Genomic DNA, 22818 nt, shown 5'->3' with positions numbered 1-22818 from the left:
GGGTGGCTCAGTTGGTTCAGCATTGACTCTTGATTTTGGGTCAGGTCATGGTATCACAGTTCTTAGGATCAAGCCCCATGTCAGGCTCCATGCTGACAACACAGAGCCTGCTTGGGATTCTCTCTTCCTTTCTCTCTCCCTTCCCCTATTTGCATACATGTGCACTCTCTCTCTAATAAATAAATAAACTTTAAAAAAAAGAAAACAATTTATAGAAATATTTTTGCTGATATGAAAATATTGTTTATCCTTAAAGTTCTGCCCACTAATTTTAGCACTTGCCTGCAGCAATTGTCACATGGTATTCCAACCGTAATTTTCTATTTCCCTCATTGCATCTACATTTATTATTTGGAATTCTTCTATAAGGAAGATTTGTCCCTTAAACCCCATTTACCTATTTATTCAATCATTTCTTTATATTACAATCATTTCTTTATATTAGTGTGGACTCATAGATACTTATTTTAATATTTGGCTTTAATCCATCATTATTGTTATTTATGTATTGCTCAAATTGTTTCAGGCTGTTGGGAGTTCTTTCAGATGGTCTCCTGTGTGTGTGTGTGTGTGTGTGTGTGTGTGTTTACTACCTTGCTTTCTAACACTACAAAATACTTCAGGCTTGTCTTATATTTTCCCTATCATGTTCTATAGACACATACAAATTTTAAAAGCTTTTTTACTTTGAACTGTTTTTATGCTTACAAAAGATTTGCAAACATAATAGAAAGTTCCTATAAAGCCTGCACCCAGCTTTTCCTAATGTTCACATCTTATAGAACCATAATACAATATCAAAGCAAAATAGATATTTCTTCCACCTTTTCTTATCTATCATGAATGTGACACTTTTAAAAAGTACTAGTCAGGTACTATACTCAATATGGTTTTATCTGATATATTCTGTTCTTAAACTGTGTATCTTGGGAAAAAATACTGCAGGGGTGATCAGACACATTTTTTAACCTCTCTCAACTTCAGACTCCTTGTCTGCAAAATGTAATGATACAAGGACTTTCCTCATAGATCTGATGTGATAATTAAAGAGACAATAAAATAAACTGCCCAGCATAAGTCTTGATGCATATAAAGTTTTTGATGTTAGGTATATAATCATCATTATCATCATCATCATACTTAAGTTGGTAATTTTTTAATTAAAAATTTTTTCCCTCAGCTGCTGTTTTTAGCTTTTGAAAAAGCAAGTGAGAATCCATAAAGTGAAACACACACACTTTAGAAAAAGAAGCTTTTTTAATACCCCAATAATGATGACATTGTAGAATGAAAATATATTCAATCACTTTCTAAGTTTGTTGTTAGAAAAATCAATCTTTTGTTGCAGATTAAAAATAAGTTATGAGCCCGTTCCCCATGGCTTTTGTATTTTTTAATTCTGCATAATTTGTGTTGTAAACTTGATACCTTATAATATACTTTCACTAAATTTTAATCTTTGTTTTAATATTAATATCCTAATTTGTTTAGGGATTTCTTTTAATTTTAGGGTGAACATCTTTTTTAAAATTTTCAGTATAGTTAACATACAGTGTTATATTAGTTTCGGGTATACAACATAGTGGTTCAGCAATTCTATACATGAGTCAGTGCTCACTGTGATATGTGTACTCTTCATCCTCTCTACCTATTTCACCCACCCCCCAACTCTCCTCTGATGAACACCAGTCTGTTCTCTATATTTATCTTTTCGTTTGTCTTTTTTTTTCTTTGTTCTTTATTTTGTTTCTTCAATTCAAGTGAAACATATGGCATTTGTCTTCCTCTGACTTATTTCACCCAGCATTACGCCCTCTAGTTCCATTCATATTGTTGTAAATGGTAAGATTTCATTTTTTGATCACTGATAATATTCCGTTGTATATGTACCACCTCTTCTCTATCCATTAATCTATCAGTGGACACTTGAGCTGCTTCCATACTTTGGTTGTCATAAATAATGCTACAGAAAACATAGGGGTCCATATATCTTTTTGAATTAGTGTTTTTGTATTCTTTGGGTAAATGTCTGGCGGTGGAATTACTGGATCATATGATAATTCTATTTTCAGTTCTTTGAAGAACTTCCATACTGTTTTCCACAGTGACTACATCAGTTTGCATTTCCACCCACGGTTCCTTTTTCTCCATATCCTCACCAACACCTGTTGTTTCCTGTGTTTTTGATTTTAGCCTTTCTGACAGGTGTGAAGTGATATCTCATTAGGGTTTTGATTTCCATTTACCTGATGAGTGATGTTGAGCATGTTTTCATGTGTTTGTGGCCATCTGGATGTCCTCTTTGGAGAAATGTGTGTTCACATGTTCTGCCCATTTTTAATTGGATTATATTTATTTGTTTGTTTTTTTATGTTGACTTGTGTAATTTTATATTATGCTGGTAATTGTTAATATCACTACTGTCCTCATTTCACCTTCATTATTTCAACAAATCTTTATTGAACATTTTACCATACTCAAGTCTCATTCCCTGTTCTCCTCAAATCCATCCAACATATATCTACTAGAGTGATCCATAAAAAACCAAGCATTTATTTGATCAAATTATTTCATTCCTTAAAATATTTCTAGGGGTGCCTGGGTGGCTCTGTTGGTTAAGCGTCCGACTTCGGCTCAGGTCATGATCTCATGGTTCGTGAGTTGGAGTCCCGCACTGGGCTCTGTGCTGACAGCTTTGAGCCTGGAGCCTGCTTTGGATTCTCTGTGTCCTTCTCTCTCTGCCCCTCCCCCATTCTCTCTTTCTTTCTCTCTCTCAAAAATAAACATTAAAAAAAAATTAAAAAATATTTCTACTATATTAAGTAACTAACCATTACCTAGAGGGTGAAGTTTAAATTTCTTAATGTGACATCAAAATCATTCATCATCTGGGTCCCGCATACTTCTTCAGGTTTATCTCCAACTCGTGCTTTGAATAATTGCTTGTGGGTCCTCACAATAAAGATGCTCTTTCTTCTTTTTGAACTCATGTAGTTCTCTCTGCCTGGCTATTTTCTCACAATGTTTCACATCTTCCCAGTAAACTTCCATTCATTCTCAAGACTCAACTCTTATTTAATCTCTTCCCAAAACTCTTCTTTCCCTTTAGAGGTTGTTTTAAATACCTGTTCCATAGGTCCATAGCACCCATTTACTCATTTATAGAGTCAATAGATATTTATTAAACACTATGTTCTAGGTTGGGTGTTAACCAGAAGCCTTAATAGGAGCAACTGTATAAGAAATGGGATTGCAGGTGACCAGCAAGAAAACTATGGCAAGAATTATGACCAAGCATATACATTCTGGTTTTTCCTGCATTTAGATTGCTGGCAGAGGTAGACAAACAAAAGCCTATTTGAGTAAGTTGAAGTTTTTAAAAGCAAACCCATATTAGCAGTTTCTGAACTCTGGTACTCACTCCTAATATTTATTTGAGAAGAGTCAGAAACTTAAGCAGTAAGCTTCCTTTTGAAACATTTATCCCCCCCTAGGATTAAAGGAATGGAAGTTCCAAATTTAGGGTGCACAGTATTAACTGTACCCTTTCCCACAAAAATGAATATTTTTGGAACTCAAAGGTCATATTCAGAAGGAATAAGATTGAAGTTAGATTGTGAAATTGTTATATATTAATTCAATGCTCAACTTTTCTTATGTTTTTTATAAGTTAAAGTAAATTATTTATCTGCTAACGTTTCTATTTTTCTTATGTAAGCACTAATATTCTCGTATTTCCCAATAATATCTCATTATTTTCAAGGGACCAAGTTCACTTAGATGGGAGCCAGTGTTTTTGAGAATGATGACAAGAGCTTGAAGTCTCTATGGATACCTGTGGTACCTTCAAGTTCATTTGTAATTTAATAAATTATTAGAGAAATGGAGTTTAACATGTAGAGTTGAGTAGGGATGAGAAATTGACAATTACTGCTGCTTTTTATTAAACTCCTATATGCCACTGACTATGCTGGGTGCTTTACATACATGATCTAATTTGACTCTTACAGTAGTTCTTCAGATTAACTATTAATATATCCCTGTTCAGAAGAGTTGTCCTTGCCTATAGTCAGCTAGTTAACCATGCGTGTGGGGTTTAAATCCATGTGTTCAGGATTTGAAATTCTTTGCTTTTTCCCTACAGGAATCTATTGTTCAAAAAGTGGTGGGATGAAGGCAAAAATGTGGTTGGAATAAGATGATAGAACATAGAGTCCCTCACTCAGTCAAGTATCAGAGTGATTAGTAGTAGCTTTTTCAAAATAGAGATTCCCAGGATCTACTAAGATCGAGTGAATCCTCAATGGTTTTTTAAAGGCTCCAGGGTGACTTAGATACATCCTATGGAATAGGGTTAAGCAATTCCTGAAATGAAGTATTAACAAAATATTTCAATTATATTGTATAGAAAGACAAGGACACTTGTCCTTGGAGAGGGTGAAAATATAGCCATAGGAGGGGAATTACATGTGAATTCCACAGAAAGAAGAAATGAAATTTAAGGCTGGGAAAATAGGTAATAATTTATTAATCTTGGTATCATAATATTATTTCTCCGAAGTTAACTTTAAATGACTTTTGGCTACTTCAAAACATGCACCTCAGAGGGTTATAATTTACTACCAGTGAAGCTATTCAATAGAATGGGCTATTGAAGGTAATTTCTAAATAGGAGTTTCAGAAATTGAGTGATGGCAACTTTGTGTAGTTTCTTAAAGAGGCTAGGGTTTACTTGTAGAGATCTGACACAGGTTTCAAAAGAGCTTTTTCTTTTCTTTCTTTCTTTTTAAGATTTTAATGCTTATTTATTTTGATAAATTTTAACAAATAATATATATCTTATGTATCTCTTTCTCAAAAAGCTTATTAAAATAATAAGCTCCCCCCCATTGTATTTTAATTGGGGAAGTAATCTCATAAAAAGGAAATGTAAAATATCTTATAACAATGTGAGGACCTCTGGTTCCATGCTATAATTTCCCAGCTGAAAGTTACTAACTTATGAAGTTCCTATACTGAAACTTTACAAATCCAGATATGCATATTAGGATGTGCTGTAGGTGCACTGGTGGTGGCTCATTGTGTCAAAGTCTGAGAAATGGATGCACGATATGTTCTACAGACATCCAGGAGTCCCCATCCTCTGCGGGCGCAGCATCCAGAGACATTTGGGGAAACTGGACTATGAGGAAGCCCATCAAAGCTGCAAACAGTGCAATGAATACAATAAAAGCCAGAGTGCCTTAGTAGTCTTTTTGTGTTGTTTTGTTTTTTAAGTTTATTTTTCAGAGAGAGAGCGAGCGCAAGCAGGGGAGGGGCAAAGAGAGACAGAGAGGGAGAGGAGAATGCCAAGCAGGCTCCACGCTGTCAGCAAGGAACCCTATGTGGGGTTTAAACTCACAAACCATGAGATCATGACCTGAGCCTAAATCAAGAGTGAGTTGCTTAACTTACTGAGCCACCCAGGCACTCCTTAGTAGTCTTTCTGGTGGAAGTCTTGAGATTTGTTGTTCAGGGAGCTATCATGTCATAAAAACATGAGATAGACCATTTTGATGGATTATTTCTCTTTGCAGAAAGACTTAATGTGGCATTCTTGTCCTTTCTACTGTTTCTTCTTCAGATGGTTCCAAGTCACGTTTAGTTTTTAGTTCACATTTTTCTTCTTCAGCATCTGCCCGGGAATAGGTGCTTATAAATCCTTGTAATGAGGGATGGTGCTCTCTTTGTTATGATCCCCCAAAACGCCAACTGTTTGACCATCCCAGTCACCATTCCTGAATTTCCAATATTTCTGGGTAAAGAGATGATGGTCACTCTTCAAAGAGAAAATGGCTTGATGTTTAAAAAAGTTGAACTTTTTTTTTGAACTTGGCAGTCATCTTCATTGACAAGAAAGTTAAAAGACCTTTCATTTTGCAAAAGAACCCATTTTGGTTCTTCTAGTTCAGCATGCTTTTTGGCATGCATTATTTTTCAGATTTTCTCCCTGCTGAGTCATCATTTCAACTGCTTTACTAACCTGGCTTGCCTGATTAATAGCTCCCAATATCTAAGCCCTCCTGGCTTCTCATGCTGTACACTGGCTAAGGAACATTATATTCTTCTCCAGCTTCTTAATGATTTCCTGGGCCTGGCTGTCATCTTCACAGAACAATGTTAAAGACTCTAATAGACATTTAGATATGTCTTTCTTCAGATTTTCTTCTGTCCAGTCACAGGACCTTCCTTCAAACTCCACTACTTTCTCCAAGGTAAACCAATTGCATTATTGCTGGAAAACAATAATCTGAGAAATTTGGCCTTCACCTCCTTCTCATTAGCAGAAGTGTTGTCACTAAGCTTTTTCCTATTTTTAAAACATGTTTAAAATAGTCACAAAACTTCATGTTAAAGTGAATTATTAGGGCTTCATTTATAATTTAAAACGTATCCCCATAGTATAAAATAACATAAGGTTGAATAGTCCATTAAAAGGAAATAACAGAAATTTGGCATTATAATTAAGAGATAGTTAACATGTTTAAGAAGTCAGGGTTTTATTCTGTATATATCAAACAGTTTAAAATATATAAAATATGACTTATAGGTGCCAGAAGCCGAGCTATCCAACCAGCCTGATGGCAGGGCCCGGGCAGTGGATGGATCGGGACTGCAGGCGGCCCACCGACAGTGAAGCTTCTTGTACTCCTGCTTTTATGTAATTTGGCCTTAATAAAAGTACCTGGGGAATTGTCTGTTGGGGAATTGCCCTCAACAGACCCCTGGGAAAAGAACCACTGGGGAAGGAAATAAGGTTCCGCAAGGAAATTGTGCAGCCCTACGTTTAGCCCTTGCCACCCCCTATAAAGACTCCTCTACCTAAAGGAAGGGTAGCCTCATACGTTTGCCAGCAAAGGAGGAATAAATGGATTTAAAAGCCCCACTCCGGCAACAAAGGAGTGTATCTATGGGCACAAGTTACTCGACCCCTAGACCCACTTGGCCCCCAGAAGGCATTCCAGATGATGATTGAACCTAGTAGGTTAAGGTACAGAATGTTTCATTAGTTCCTCGGTGCATTGTCTTTCTGAGAATGCATAAGGCGTGGGTTCCCAAGGCCCTCTTGGCCCCCTCCTGGCACCTCGGACTGAGGCGAATACTTTTGTTCCTCAAGCCACAAATGTTCAGGGAAACAACTAAGAGGTCTTGTCCCTGTAACTGTTCCACTTGAGGTGTTGAGAGATAGATGACCTTTCATGAAAACAGCAAAACAAATGCTTTATAGATTATAGATAAACATAGATACATAATGAAAGTAATGTAAGAAATTAATCAATAAGCAAAGGGCAGGAGGGAGCATTATGAGAAAATAACCATGTTATTCCTTAAAGGGTGATTACATATAGGAACATTTTTAGAATTAGGTAATGCCAGAACACATAGATGATGCATGCTACAAGGAAATTGCTAACAAATATAATGCCACATTTGCCACAATAAAGCGGCCAGTTCGACACACTGCTGTTGTCTGTGTCCCCTTTTATTTTTATTTTTTATTTTATTTTTTCACTTTTTCGCTGATGCCATTCATCCTTCGGGAACCCCTGGACCTGCTGGAGCTGGACTCTGGCATAGAGGGCTTCCGGTCTGGGAGGGTTTTTAACCCTCTAATCCAACTGCCCATTTTTTAATTGTAAATCTTTTGAAATATCCTTGTAAGAGAGGAGACAATGTGTGATGAAATAATCCACTAATGGAAATCTCATTGTTTCTTGAGAAGCGCACTCAATCTGGATACAATCCTGATATAAAAACATTTCTTCTTTTGAGATGGAATCTGGCTTCCTAATCATTGTTCTCTGTTCAACTCCCTAAGACCCTATAAACAAGGTCATCTCCATTTGCCACAGTCCAACCATCAGAGGTCTGGTGACTAAAATGTTCATTCCTCTTTAAACTAATCATCTCCATTCCTATAGTTGCTTTTCATATAGCATTATTTCAAGTCACGTCAGCATCCAGGAGGTGCTCTCTTGCAACCATTCTAGTTTCTCTATATTCCTTTCAAATGTGTGTATCCACAAGCATTTTAAAATTCAACAACATATATACTTCTCATTATATGGTGTCATAGTGATGGAGTCTAATGTAGTAGAAGGACTCCTCATTAGTCTAGATAGGATAATTTTTTATTATTTCTCCTTTGATGTCTCTCTTCCCCTGTTGGACTTTTAGCTCTTTGATGTACGGGAATAGCTCTGTCTTGGCCCTCATTCTGTTTTCCATGCTTAGCATAATGCCTGTCTGATGCATAGTGTTCTATAAGTATCCATTAATTGAATGAATGGATGGATGGATGGATGTTAAGGTGTGTGGCATCATTCTTATTTTAATTCAGTAATAAATTATTTACCTGTGGTTTCAGCAGGGCTCTGATATAAACTAGTTTATGATAGTATCTCATAACTATTTCCTTCAAGAGCTATAAAATCTTTCTAGCATGACTTTTTACAAAGGAGAAACATTATACATCAAGAGGCTGTATCCTAGAGGATAAGGTGATTCGATTCTGTGAGTCTGACCTGTGGAGCATCCAAGTTATTGATGGATATTTTTCCTTGTGAATTCTTTTATTGATTTCACCCTTTGGAAGGAGGGAAGTGTTAGGCAATTATTGATCTGAAATAGGCTTGATAATAACATGTCCTCAACATCTTAATCAAGATTATGGATCAAGAGATTTCTGAGAGGCTGATCAATATGCAAATAGAATGGATTTGGAACATACTGTGAACACTGGAATCTTGATCCAAATTGATCTCAGCAGATGGAATTGTGATGCAGTTTCTTCCTTTTTCATCGAAGGTCGAGAGAAGATAGAAGAAGAAGCCATAAATTACATAGCCTGACTTGGAAACAAGAGCTTGCGGCAGACCAGAAGCTATAAGGCATGAACAAGAAGGGGAGTAGATAGGATGCTGCATTAGGCAGTTTGGTCTTCAGCAATATAGTCTTAAGGGCTATTGAAGGACCTCTCTGAAAGAACCTCATCCCATACAGCAGCACAGGATCAAACAAGTGAAAGAGATATGTAAAAGCCTAGAAGTTTTTGCTAATGTTGAGAGGAGAAGAAATACTATCTTAGGCTGCATTAATAGAATAGGGAGGTGGTAGTTCAGTTTGGAATTTTATGTTCCTTACTAGGTGTCATTGTCTTAAAAGCAAGATTGAAAACCAATATATCCCAAAGAGTAGCTGAGATGGAGAGGATATTTTGGATTTTATCAGTTGAAGAAAGACCAAGGAAATTAAGACACTGGTTCTTAACTTGGCATGTGCTTCAGAGTCATTTTAATCTTTTATTTTTAATACACATACAGATACCCCTCCTCCTAAGCATTCTTACTCTTTAGATCTGGAATAGGGAGAGGATATGCATTACCACCCTGCCCCTCCCCAAAGTTTTACAGACAATTCAAATGTATACCTCTCACTGCGAATCATCAAATTAGAAATAGCTTAGAGAAGAAAGTTAAGAGGGATAGGACTGTCTACAATTGTAGAGATGACAGAGTTTTACTCCCTGAACCTCCTGGGAAACCAGTTAGTGAATTCCCATCTGGGGTCTTTTGCTAATTCCAGAACTGACAGTTAAGCGTCGTGGCCATGCTCTTTAGGTAACTGTGTCAGTTGAGTGGGCTGGCTGCGATGGATATTGCTGGCACAGAATCACTGTGCTGTTTTCTCCTATGTTCTGCAACCAGATGCTGAGAATGGATTTTCTTCTTTCCTTTCTCTCCCTCCTTGAACATTCATCTTGCACCAGGGGAGCCCAGGCCTTGGGGGATGGGGGTGGGATGAATCTGAACTAGCAGTGGGGCTTAGATAGGGCCTGACCTTAGTTTGTATGTGGTTCATAATTCAGCAAAGATATGAAATTCAGTGACTCTTATTAAAAGTCTTTAGTAACTCTCTTTTTGTCTCTTTATCCGCCTGTCTCCCCTCTTTTCTTTTCTCATTATTGCCTCAATGTCAGTATTCCAAACAGGCTTTACTCATTACAAACATTCGCCACTCTTCTGTCCTGCCATCTTGGCCATTGTGCTTGAAAAGTAAGATAATAATATGCTTCTAAAACTCTGCAAGACTCCCTATTTATTACAAAGTAGGTAAAATTAGTCACCTGTGTCCGTGACTTCACTCTTTTCCCTCTGTTCACTATGCTTTACTCTCCTAATTTGGTAATTCCTGCCTGAATAAATTTTTCTAGTTGTGTCTGTGGTTATCTGACTTTGAAAAAGAAGGAAGATAAAGCAGGCTCAGCTGTACTGATAATTTCCTCTTAAATTTTCTCTCCTTGGAAAAAGAATGGCAGAGGTCACATCAAGTTTAGTTTAGAACATGAGTATGTTTTGTCTCATAAAACATAGCATAGTCCAAACCTAATTATGCTCTAGTATTTGAGACCTCTCTAGAAAAGGTTTCGTTTGCTTGAATTTTGCCAAAGGTTGTCTTCCTAGGTAAGCTACATCAGTTGAGATAGTAACGTAACATCCTTGGGAGAAAGGGACATCTTAGATCAGATCTGCTTATTACACAGGGTCAGAGGAAGTCTGGAGGTGAAATGGACTCCTCACATTTTGTGTCTTTGGAGGAGGCTCTGAGACCCTACTATAACCTGTCACTTCCCCTAAAAGGGCAAGACACACCTGAAAATACATGCTCAGTGAAGTCAACTAGTTCGTCAAAGAATATTTTGTGTCCCCTCTGTCATCTAGACCATCCATCCTGAGGAAGGAGGAATGCCCAGCCACCCACTCTGGGACCAGTGAGATGAAAATAGGGAAGCAGGTATCTGGTTACTTTATCTGTTCCATGTTTTTCTGTGGCAGAGAAATAAATAGCCCCTTCCTTACCACTCCCCTCCTTATTTTAGAATCATAGGATTTTTTTTTTATAATCCAGTACTTAATTCATCAAGTGGTAAAATAGCCTCCTGCACTTTTCCTTTAAGAAAAGTGCTAATAGCAGTTTTTCCCATTTCAGGAAATGGTACTTTTCTGGATATGTTTACTTGGTATTTTTCTTAGTCATGTTTACATATTAAACCTCTCATTTAAAAAAATAGAAGCTCAGTCTTTTATTAAAGAAATTTCAGGGGCACCTGGGTGGCTCAGTCGGTTGAGCGTCTGACTTCGGCTCAGGTCATGATCTCGCGGTCTGTGAGTTTCAGCCCTGCATCGGACTCTGTGCTGGCAGCTCAGAGCCTGGAGCCTGCTTTCGATTCTGTGTCTCCCTCTCTCTCTGCCCCTCCCCTACTCATGCTCTGTCTCTCTCTCTCTGTCAAAAATAAACATTAAAAAAATTAAAAAAAAAAAAAAAGAAATTTCAGACATGGTGGACTCTGGTGTGGCTAGTGGGACTGTGGGATATGCTGTGGAAACTGTGGTTGTGTCAGGGCTTCTACATTCATACCAAGAGATATGATATGATATGATATGATATGATATGATATGATATGATATGATATGATATGATACAGAGCAGATTTCTACATTAAATATCTCTGTCACTCCTGAATTTTTCCCAGCTAAGACCTCTGATACACATAGCAGTTTCCCTTTAAATCATGTTAATGACTTCAATCATTCACCACTAGCTTCATTTCTCTATTGGAAATGTCACCCTGACAAATCTATCTCATCATTTCCAAATGATTGATCGAGACCTTTCATATCAGTGAGGTCAGAGTGCATAGTGGTTTGGGTTTGGGTCTTAAAGTCAGAAGAACCTAGGCTTCAATCCTAACCTCGACACTAATTAGAATGACCTAGGACAAGTTACTTAATCTCCACGATTCCCAGATTCCTTACCTATAAAAGGGAAATAATGATGCTCAGCCCACAGAGGAAACGACGCTACCTGCCTTAGAGTAAGCAGCAAATAAATGATGGCTCATATTTTGATAGTTGCCTTACTTACTAACCCGATGTTCTACTTGCCCCAGACTCTCTTCTCATTAGTTAAGCTAAGGCATTAAAAGCCATAGTAATGATGATTATAACAGTTATTGATAATAATTATAATTTATTCATATTTACTAAGTGATAAATTTATGTGTATAATCTGGCATGTAATAAATATTCTTACCCCTATGTTTCATAGCAAAGCTGAAAATGAAGTCTGAATATTCTAAATATAGTTCACACTCACCACCCCCCACTACCCAAAATAAATCTCTACTGGTTTTGAATTTCAATCCTTTCTTTCTCTTTTCTTGATTAAACTTGTGTTTTTTTTTTCCACAATGAATGCCATAAAAAAAATCTAACTCTGTGACATAGAAGTGGAAAAGGTAACTTTAGGGGATGATTTAAGCTGGAAACACATTTGTTTATAGCACTCACATTATCCCAGGGCATCCTGGACAGAATGAGTGCTGCCTCAGGCCACTAGCTTCTCAGGTATTCATTAATCCTGAAGAAAGCTTCAGGTTGAGGCCATTACCGCTTAATTACAGTTTGTGATTACTGGCACATTCTTTAGTGACCTTATTCTACGTGCTGGCCTGTTCATTCACTAGAGAATCCATGCAGCTGGAAATTTTGGCTGACTAGAAAGTATAAATGGGGATTTGGGGGGGGCTTGAATTGAAACCATTCTTGCTGAAATGTCAACACATTTTTCTCTCATCTGGATATGGTTAATCATGGTGCTTGCTTTGATATACTTTTTCCATAAGCTGCGCTTTTGAGGTGTGCCTGAACTTATCAAAATGCTATTTTAAAGCCGAGCTTTGAGCAGAAGTGCTTGTCTATCATTATTTACCCTTTGTGGCCATAACAAGGGAGGTTGCTTATGAACAGTTCAGCATTTTAGAGCTTTTGCAGCCTAGGTACCATCCAAGACTAGAAGAAACTGGAAGGAATTTTAATTCGATAATTACTCTAAGAATAATATTGTTCTATAATCATAGGGAAGGAAGCCTAATCTAGGAGCAAAGAGTGCTTGGCTAGGAACTGGAAAATCTGACTGGATTCTCTGCTTAACTGCAACTGATTTGGGGGCAAAATAGTTTCACTTATAAATAACTAGTGAGTGTTTTTTATGGGCCACACACTGAGGAAGGTATTGTGAATACCGAAGTCTATGGGACGTGGGATAGTATTTTCCCTTTGTTCCTATGACACCTTCCCCAATGTATGATAATTATATAAGCAAATGAGTGTGGCCAGGCTCCAATAACATTATATTTATGAACCATAAAATTTGATTTTCATATAATTTTCTGTATGTCATGAAATACCACTTTTCTTTTTTTTAAGTTTATTTATTCATTTTGAGAGAGAGAGAGAGAGAGAGAGAGAGCGAGAGCACAAGCAAGGGAGGAGCAGAGAGAGGGAGAGATAGAATCCCAAACTATGAGATCATGACCTGAGCCAAAATTAAAAGTCAGATGCTTAACCAACTGAGCCACCCAGGTGCCCTGAAATATCGCTTTTCTTTTGACTTAAGACACTTTAAAAATGTAAAAACTATTCTTAGGTCATAGACCATTCAAACAGCAGTATAGATTTGGCCTATGGGCTATAGTTTACCAACCACTGATATATACCACAAACAAAATAAACAATAGCATGATCATTGTTGGCAGTAGATTTTCTGGGTTTTATGGGAGCATGTAGAACTCTTGGGTATCTGAGTCTTTCCCAAGGGATGAGTTATATGATAGGACTGAAAGGATAAGTCCGTTGGGACCAAAAAGAAGGGTATGTGTGGCCCAGAAACAAGAGAATAAATACAATAAATGAATGACTGAAATACAGAGTATAAGAAATAAATACAAAATAAAAAAAAACAGTGATAAATGTATGGTCTGCTTAATTGTGCAGGGACCATATTTTGAATAGCTTTATGTGCCATATAAAGATTTTGGAGCAACAGAAAGATTCTGGAAGGTTTTTAATAAGCAAGGACAAAATTAAATTTCAAGTTTAAAACACCTCTGTGGATACACATGGAGGATAGAATAGACATGGCTGTGCCTCAATATGACTTTATTTACAAAAATAGTGGCAGATCAGATTTAGCCTTTGGGCTTTCATTTGCTAAACCCTGCTGTAGAGTCAGACAGCTTGATTGAAATCTTGTCCCATAAATAATTTTTTTTGCAAATTGCTATTTTTTTTTACTATTTTCTGTTCAACACTTCTTTTCCTTCAAAAAAATCCATCAGAAATCCATAAATATCTTAAATGAAGAGTGGACAAACTTCATTTGCTATGTTGAAAGAAAGCACTAACTCTGAGAAGATATTGAGACAACAGCTACTTTATTTCATTGCATTGAATGTTAACTCCCAGGGATTTGTCCTTCCATGGAGGAATTTGTCCCCTCATTAGTTCTAATGTCCCCTTTCCTGCACATCTGTATCCTGATTTCCAGCTTATGCTATTGAGCTTCCTCTGTGACACTGGTTATATTTACTTGAGTTATAAGATGCCCAGCTAACTAACTTAAAACCTAGCCTTAGTCTTCCAATTTCAGTGACTTCAAATGCAAGTAGAGAATGGCAAAGACTGTCTGCCAGACTACTTAATTTTAAAGGCTTCTTACTCACTTTGATACAAGAAAGAACAATTTCTCTAGTGGTAAGATCTCAAAAACAATCTTGAATACAAACATGTATAAGAAAAAAATGACAAAGACTGGTAGTGCCAGTGAAAATGCTGACAAAGGTGAATATGAATACACTCTATAGAAGTAAAGACCTCCTTTTCAGCAAAGGATTCAACACAAATATCCAGAGTTGAAAGTTCAGCAATAGAAAGAGAAATTAGAAATTTGAAAAATCATGAACTCATTGACATGCTTGGCATTCTGAAAAAATTGTATGGTTATATTTTTTTAAATAAGAAGTGGGGAACACCTGGGTGGCTCAGTTGATTAGGCATCCAACTTTGGCTCAGGTCATGATCTCTGGTCTGTGAGTTTGAGCCCCTCATCAAGCCCTTTGCTGACTGCTAAGAGCCTGGAGCCTGCTTCAGATTCTGTATGTGTGTGTGTCTCTCTCTCTGCCCCTCTCTCACTTGCACTCTGTCTCAAAAATAAACAATTAAAATAAATAAACATTAAAAAATGTTAAAATAAGAATTGGGTTAAGCATCCAACTCTTGATTTTGGCTCAGGTCATGATCTTACAGTTCATGAGTTCGAGCCCCATGTTGGGCTCTGTGCTGACATTGAGGAGCCTGCTTAGAATTCTCTCTCCCTTTCTCTCTATCCCTCCCCTGCTCATGTGCACTCACTCTTTTCCCTCTCAAAATAAATAAGTAAACTTAAATGAAAGAGAGAGGGGTGCCTGAATGGCTCAGTCAGTTAAGTGTCCAACTATTGATTTTGACAGGTCATGATCTCATGGTTGGTGAGATCTGCATCGGGCTCTGTGATGACAGTATGGAGCCATCTTGGGATTCTCTCTCTCCCCTCTCTCTGTCCCTCTCCCACTAGTGTTCTCCCTCTCTCTCAAATTAATAAACATTAAAAAAGAAAACCCAAGGGATCTTTTCAAGGTAAATCAATATATGAAATGTGTAGTGGATAGACCCCAACGGGGTTGGGGGGGCTGGGGAACACAACCTGTGTTATAGTCCAATATATGCAGTTAACCAGACGCTATTTGACTTTGAACAGGTATTATGATGTCATATGAAATGAGAAAAAAGAGGGTATCGTGTTTTCTCCCCCTGCATTTGCTCCCTACTTCTGCCAGCTTATTGCCCCAGAAGGAATCTAGACTTAATTAAGGCAGTTTTCTCCAACATTAGTCAATATGTATACTTAACAATATTATAACAACTATAAAAGCAGTAATTATTCTTAAACTGATCACTCCAAAAATTGATAAGAAATCATATGTGGATTTGAAGACTCATATAGATGAAAATTCTTCCAAAATTGATCTTTAGACTTTAATTCCAATCAAAATTCTGGCAGGTAAGTTCTGCTTCTGAAAGCTGCAAAGGAATGTTGCTCCCATCCTAGCAGTAAGAGAAGGCCAGTGGTTTACAAATTTATCATTTAGCTCAAAGCCATCAACGTGCTGAGGTCACAAGACAAAAAAGAAACCTGACTTCTGAAAAGTGACAGATCCCTTGGCATGAGGAGGACAGACACAGACCTTTCAACCTTGGCCAAAGCACAGGAAGAATATGCGGCTACCATAGAAGTATATAAGAAAAAAAGTCAGTTGATACTGTAAATACTTTTTTTTAAACTTTATTTGTTTTGAGAGAGAGAGCAGGGGAGGGACATAGAAGGAGGGAGAGGGAGGGAGAGGGAGAAGGAGACAGAGAGAGAATCCCAAGAAGGCTCCTCACTGCCAGTGCAGAATTTGATGCAGGGCTTGAACTCCAAGATCATGACCTGAGCCGAAATGAAGAGTTGGATGCTTAACTGACGAGCCACCCAGGTGCCCCATATTGTACATACTTAAAAGGCCAAGAGTGGGTAAAGATTTCAGTTTAGAAAAACTGAGAGCCACAGGCACAGGGGAGTTTGGCCTCACTCACAAACTCTTCTCCATGAGTGTCATCAAGTGCTCACACAGAGTAGGTTCAGGGCAAGAGAGCCCCTCCCTACCTCTTGACCTGTGATAGGGTAGATGTGCAGGAGGTGATTAGATGCCACTGACTGACAGGCAAAAAACAGTACTTACTTCACAAGATCCTTCATCTGAAACAAAAGAAGTCTGAAGCCATGAGGAGGGTCAATTCATCCAAAAGATATAACCATCTTAAGTGTTTATGTACTCAATTACAGAGCTTCAAATATATTTTTAAAACCTGATAGAACTCTCAAAATAAAAAATAGACCAATATATAAAGATAGTCAAAGATGTCAACACTCCTCTGTCAATAATTAACAGAAAAATAGACAGAAAATCAGAAAAATTATGGTAAGTATCCGAAATCTGTAGTAAGACTGTAGAGATCTGAAAAGTTCAACTGCCTAGTTTAATGGACTCTTAGCAACCCATTTCATAACATCACCACACACATTCCATTCAAGTGCTTGCAAACCATTTACTGAGATCGAACATATTTTTGGTTATCAAAGTATGATAAATCTCAATAATAGGCTTATGCCAGAGAGAAATAACAAAAAATATAAAAATTCTCACATATTTGAAAAGTAAACCATATATTTTGAAATAACTTTTGTATCAAAGAGGGAATGCTCAGAGTCATTTGAAAATAGTTTAATTTCATGAAAAAGCACAACATATCAAACTTTAGGGTATACAGCTAATGCACTGTCTAGAGTTTTCTCTATATAAAAAATAGAAATAATATAAACAATAGAAAATAAATATTAGAAAAGAAGAAAGATTTGAACTGAAAAATCTAAAGTTTCACCTTAAGATAACAGCAAAACAAAAGCAAACTAAATCGAAAGCAAGCAAAAGAAAACATGTAATAAACTTAAAAGTTGAAGTAAAAGTAATTAAAAACAAGAAAATAGAGAAAATCAGTGAAACCAAATGCTGGTTCTTTGAAGAGATCAAATTGATAAACTTCCAGATACAGATGACAAATATCAGGGAAAAAAAAGAACATCAGTATAGATCACAGACCTTGAGGTTATTAAAAAAAATTATCAACACATATATTTAAATCCATTTGATGGCATAGATTAAAAGGACAAATTTCTAAAAGGTCACAATCTACCAAAGTTAATTCAAGAACTAGGTAGCTTAAGGGGTGCCTGATTGGCTCACACGGCTGAGCATCTGACTCTTGGTTTCTGCTCAGGTAATGATCCTGGGGTTGTGGGATGGAGGCTGGCATCAACTCTGCACTGGGTGTGGAGCCTGCTTGAGATTCTCACTCTCTCCCACTGTCCCTCTCCTCTGCTCATGCTTTCTCTCTCTCTAAAATAAATAAAATGAAAAAAAAAAAAAACCCAACAAGAATTAGATAACTTAAATGGTCTTCTATTTAAGATAACCTGTGCACAAAGAAAATTCTAAGTGAGATGGCTTCACTGATGAATTCTACCAAATGGTTATAGGCTACAAAACAATTCTCTAGATAGCTGAAGGAGGAATACTTCCAAATTTATGAGGCCAGTGCTACCCAAAGACATGACAAAAAAAGAAAACTACAATACTCAATATTCCTCATGAGCATAGGTGCAAAAAAAACCCCTTGAGAATAAATAGCATATTTTGTGAGCAGAAAATATTCTCAAAGGAGATCTTGGTGTCTGGAGCAATTTTCCAACCTCAATCAGCTCGAAACCCCTAAGAGTCAAGGGAGGAGTTCAGACTTCGACTCCAAGTTCTATTTGCTAATTTTGTCTCTAATCTCATTTCCCCAAACAGATTGTAAATACTTTGTAAATACCACGAAATTGGAGATCATATCTTCTACCTAAGTTTTTTCCACTAGCATAGCAATTAGGTATTTAATTAATGTTTGTTCAGTAGTTTGAGAGACACAAATGTAGAAATCAATTGTATCTGTCCAACAGATAAATTGACTGCACACTGAGATTTTGATACTGAACTTAGTCTGACAGTTATCTTGGGCTCGCTAATGGCAGCTTCTCTCTCTCAATACATAAACCTTCCTGTGCAAACTTTTAATACATCTTCAAAATGCATAGAAATAAAATGTAGCAGAATAAATTTCACAAAGTAATACCAGCAGAATACCACCCAGATCCCAAAAATCCTCTTCTGTCCCCTTACAATTTAGTGCCAGGCCTCTAAGAATAACCAGTTTCCTGACTTTTAACACCTTAGGCTAATTTTGTCTGCTTTTGAAACTTTTATCAATAAAATCGTAACATATGCACTCTTTCGGGTCTAGCTTCTTTTCCTCTTCATCAGATTTACCCACGTTGTTATATATAATTATAGTTTGTTCATTCTCAATGCTGAATAGTATTTATTTGTTACATAAATACTATTTAGTCTACTATTGTTAGATAGTTGGGTAGCTTCCAATTTGGAGATATTATGAACAGTGTCATTATAAACACTTGTACATGTCTTGTGGGGGTATATATTGATATATTTCTATACGGTTTAATTAAATTTTTTTTAAATGTAATTTATTGTCAAGTTAGCTAACATACAGTGTATATAGTGTGCTCTTGGTTTTGAGGGTAGATTCCTGTGATTCGTCACTTAGATACAACACTCGGTGCTCATCCCTACAAGTGCCCTTCTCGATGCCTATCACCCATTTTCAAAAGTTTATTTATTTTGAGGTGTGTGTGTTGTGGGGGGGGGAGAATCAGAGAGAGAGAGAATCCCAAGTAGGGTCTGCACTGTCAGCACAGGGCTCAATCTCAACGCAGGGCTCAATCCCACGATAGTGAGATCATGACCTGAGCCGAAATCAAGAGTCAGACACCTAACTGACTGAGTCACCCAGGTGCGCCAGTTTTTACTAAGGAGTAAAATAGCTGCATCAAAATATGCATATTCTTAGCTTTAGTAGATATGGCCAGGCATTTTTCCAGTTTATCGTTCTAAGGGCAGTGTAGGAGAGTTCCAGTTGCTCTACGTTGTCCTCAGTACTTGAAATCGTTACATTGTTAAATTTTAGCTGTTTTGGTATGTGTAGTGGTAGTTGGTTTGTGATTTAAATTCCGACATTCTTGATGATTAATGAAGCGGAGCACCTTTCTTTAGTATTTTTGGCCAAATGGCATGTTACTTTGTGAAGCACTTGTTCATATCTTTTATTCATTTGTTTTCAATTGGATTATATCATGTATTCTTCTTGATTTGTAGAAGTTCTTTGTATATTCTAGTTATAAATCTTTGTTGGATACATTGCAAATATTTTCTCTCACTTTGTGGGTTACCTTTTCTTAATGGTATCTACTTACAAGACTACTAAAGCTTTTCACAGTCTTTTAAACTTTCTGTTTCGGTTTTAGTATCCTGATTGCTACTGTTCTAGAAATTGGTAACTGTTATGAGATAAAACCAGCAGTAAGCCTGAGGCTCCTCGTATATCTATCAAAAGCTTAGTTTTTTTTTCTTTTTCTGTCCTCCATTAGCATCCCTTTCTGGGATCTAAATTTAAATTCTCATCCTTATGCCCATTCACAAAAGTTACAATGAACTTTGGATAAAAGTGATTGCAGAAATCTGTTCACTTTTGCTACATTCCTTCTCTCTGAAGTATGGCCCTTCCAATTCTCTGATTAACATGTTTTATCTTGGTTTTCCTTTTTGTTCTCAGTGGCAGCATTGGTCTGCCAAAATCCACTCCTTCCCATTTATTTTTTAAGCAGCAATCTACCACAGTATATTTTGGATTGATAGATACTGATAATTTATCAACTACCAGTCAATCAAGAAACATCAGCTAAGTGGGATGCCTGGGTGGCTCAATCAATTAAGCATCCGACTCTTGATTAGGGCTCATGTCATGATTTTATGGTTCATGAGTTTGAGCTTTGCGTCAGGCTCTGTGCTGTCAGCCTGCTTGGGATTCTCTCTCTTCCACTCCCCTGCTCATTCCTTCTCTCTCTCTCTCTCTCTCTCTAGATAGATAGATAGATAGATAGATTTAAAAAAAAACTTAAAATTAAAAACAGACATGTCAATTAAGAAATATTTTATGTAAAATGGACTTGCAAATATTACTCTTCTTGAGGCTGACACATTTTGGGGTAAGTGGGCATCGGGAGACCTGAAGAGGAAGACTCTTGAGAGAGGAAGACCTCATCTTTATTTGCTTTTGGGAACTGAACCCTTCTTAGAAGCACTGGGAAACTAGAGTGGAGCTGTTTGCCCTAATCACATGGGAGAAGTGAAACAGAAACAGATTTAAGGGTGTTTAAACACATTAGTAGTGATTTTTCTCGTGCATGACTAGCTTTGTTGCCAATTCAAGTAATGTAACTAAATCATGGCTTTGGGACTTTTCTCAGAAAACCACGAAAAGAAACTGAAAAATTACTTGGCACATTGCACATAGAAAATTGCGATTTGTTCTGAAATGAATTTCTGACCTAGATTGCCAGCCTGATTCCTGTATTTATGCCAAGGGTGGAGCTTGAACCTATGATGTCATAGCTATCTATGGCTAAGGCGGACTCATACTGGCAAACCACATGGCTGATGCCTGCGGATAACAACATGAACAATCTCAAGTCTTTTTAACTACATTGTCACTCTTACTGGTATTTTAACTTCTTATTTAGGTTTCAGCAATGTTTGTGTACAGTTACTTTTTTATCTAAACAACTGCCTCAACACAAAGCTGAAGTCTTAATAATATTTTAATAATAGTCAAGCCCTCCCAGGGGATAGTTTTGGATTTTATTCTTGAGCCAAGAGATTTCCTAAAGATGATCTCAAATAATGTTTCAAAAACAGACACAGGTTTTTAAAGAAAATTCATATCCAAGTATCACTATGATCGGGTACAAATAATGTGACACAAATAATAATAGTTAAATATGTAAGTGTGAGGTACGTAAGTGTAAATATGTAAGTTTTCTCTGATTCTAATTTTAAAAATAAGATTTATTGACTTTTTCTGATTATAAAGATAATGCTTTTCTGTGCAAAACTTTAAAGAAACGATTATTTATCATTTCACCCAGAGAAGTGTTAGTCTGTGTAAAACCTTATATTTTTATATCCTATAAATATATATGTGTATATATATATATATATATACACACACACACATACATGTTTTTACATATGTATATAGATGTTTAAACTGGATTTATATTATATATTATCTTTTATAAACTGACTTTTTTCATTTAACTATATATTTTGAGAAATTTCCCTTTCCATTACATTTTGTGTAAAATGTGATTTTAACAGGTGTATAGTGTAGCAAATGTATATGCTAGTACACTATTGATGAACATATAAGTCGTTTGAAACTTTTTACCATGTTCTAAGAACATTCTTGTATATGAATCTTTCTGTACACATCTAATCATTCTATTAGAATAATTTCTTACAAAAAGAAGTATAAGACAACAAATTCATAATTTTAAGGCTCTTGAATCATGGTATCAAATTACTTTTCAGGATAGAAGTGAGTGTATTAAAGCATATATTTCACTGAGAATTTTCCAGTACTGAAAATTGTGCATTTAATTATCTTTCCCAGCTTCACAGTTGGAAAAAAAAAGAGTTATTTCTTTGTTCTTTTAGCATTATTTACCATTTGGCAAGACTGGGAATTTAGGTAACTGTTAATCACTGGCCATTTGTGTAAGCTGTTCTTTATTGAATTGTCACTTTACATACTTTGCTTACAGTTATAATTGGCAGTTTTATTTTTCTTAAGATTAATGAGACCTCTTTTAATATAAAGATTGTTAGCGATATATCTGTCATGTATGTTCCAAAATATTTCTGTTTATAATTTGCCTATTAATTTTTCTGATGTAATAACATTTTTTTACTAGTCACATCATCCAAACCTATCATAGAAACAGAAACCATAGAAAGCTATTAAATTTCTTTATGGTTTCTTCTTATAGTTTCTTTGCTATCGTTTCTTTGCTATTGTTGATTTTTCTGTAGTTTCCTCCTTTGTTTAAAAAGGTCTTACTAACTCCAAGATCAAATAGATGTTTATCTACATTTTCTTTTATTTCTTTTATTATTTAATATTTTTATATTTAGTTCTTCAATCCATTTAAAATGTGTATGAGGTATGATAATTATCTAATTTAACTTTTTCTAAATATACAACTTATTACACAGCTTTTATTAGCAAATTTTTATGTATAGCAGGTCATTAAAAGATGTTCTTTCTGTTTGTGTTCTGCTTTTCA

At 36.3% G+C, this 22818-nt stretch overlaps 1 pseudogene; it reads right to left on the bottom strand.

Moving 5' to 3' along the window:
- Positions 1–5495: 5495 nt before the first annotated feature.
- The window catches only part of LOC115522862, a 30447-nt pseudogene continuing 13124 nt past the window's right edge, over positions 5496–22818 (bottom strand).

This window comes from Lynx canadensis, chromosome C2 (assembly GCF_007474595.2).
Source record: "Lynx canadensis isolate LIC74 chromosome C2, mLynCan4.pri.v2, whole genome shotgun sequence".
Taxonomy (NCBI): domain Eukaryota; kingdom Metazoa; phylum Chordata; class Mammalia; order Carnivora; family Felidae; genus Lynx; species Lynx canadensis.
The sequence above is the reverse complement of the archived record's forward strand: the minus strand, read 5'-3'. Positions and strand labels throughout refer to the sequence as shown.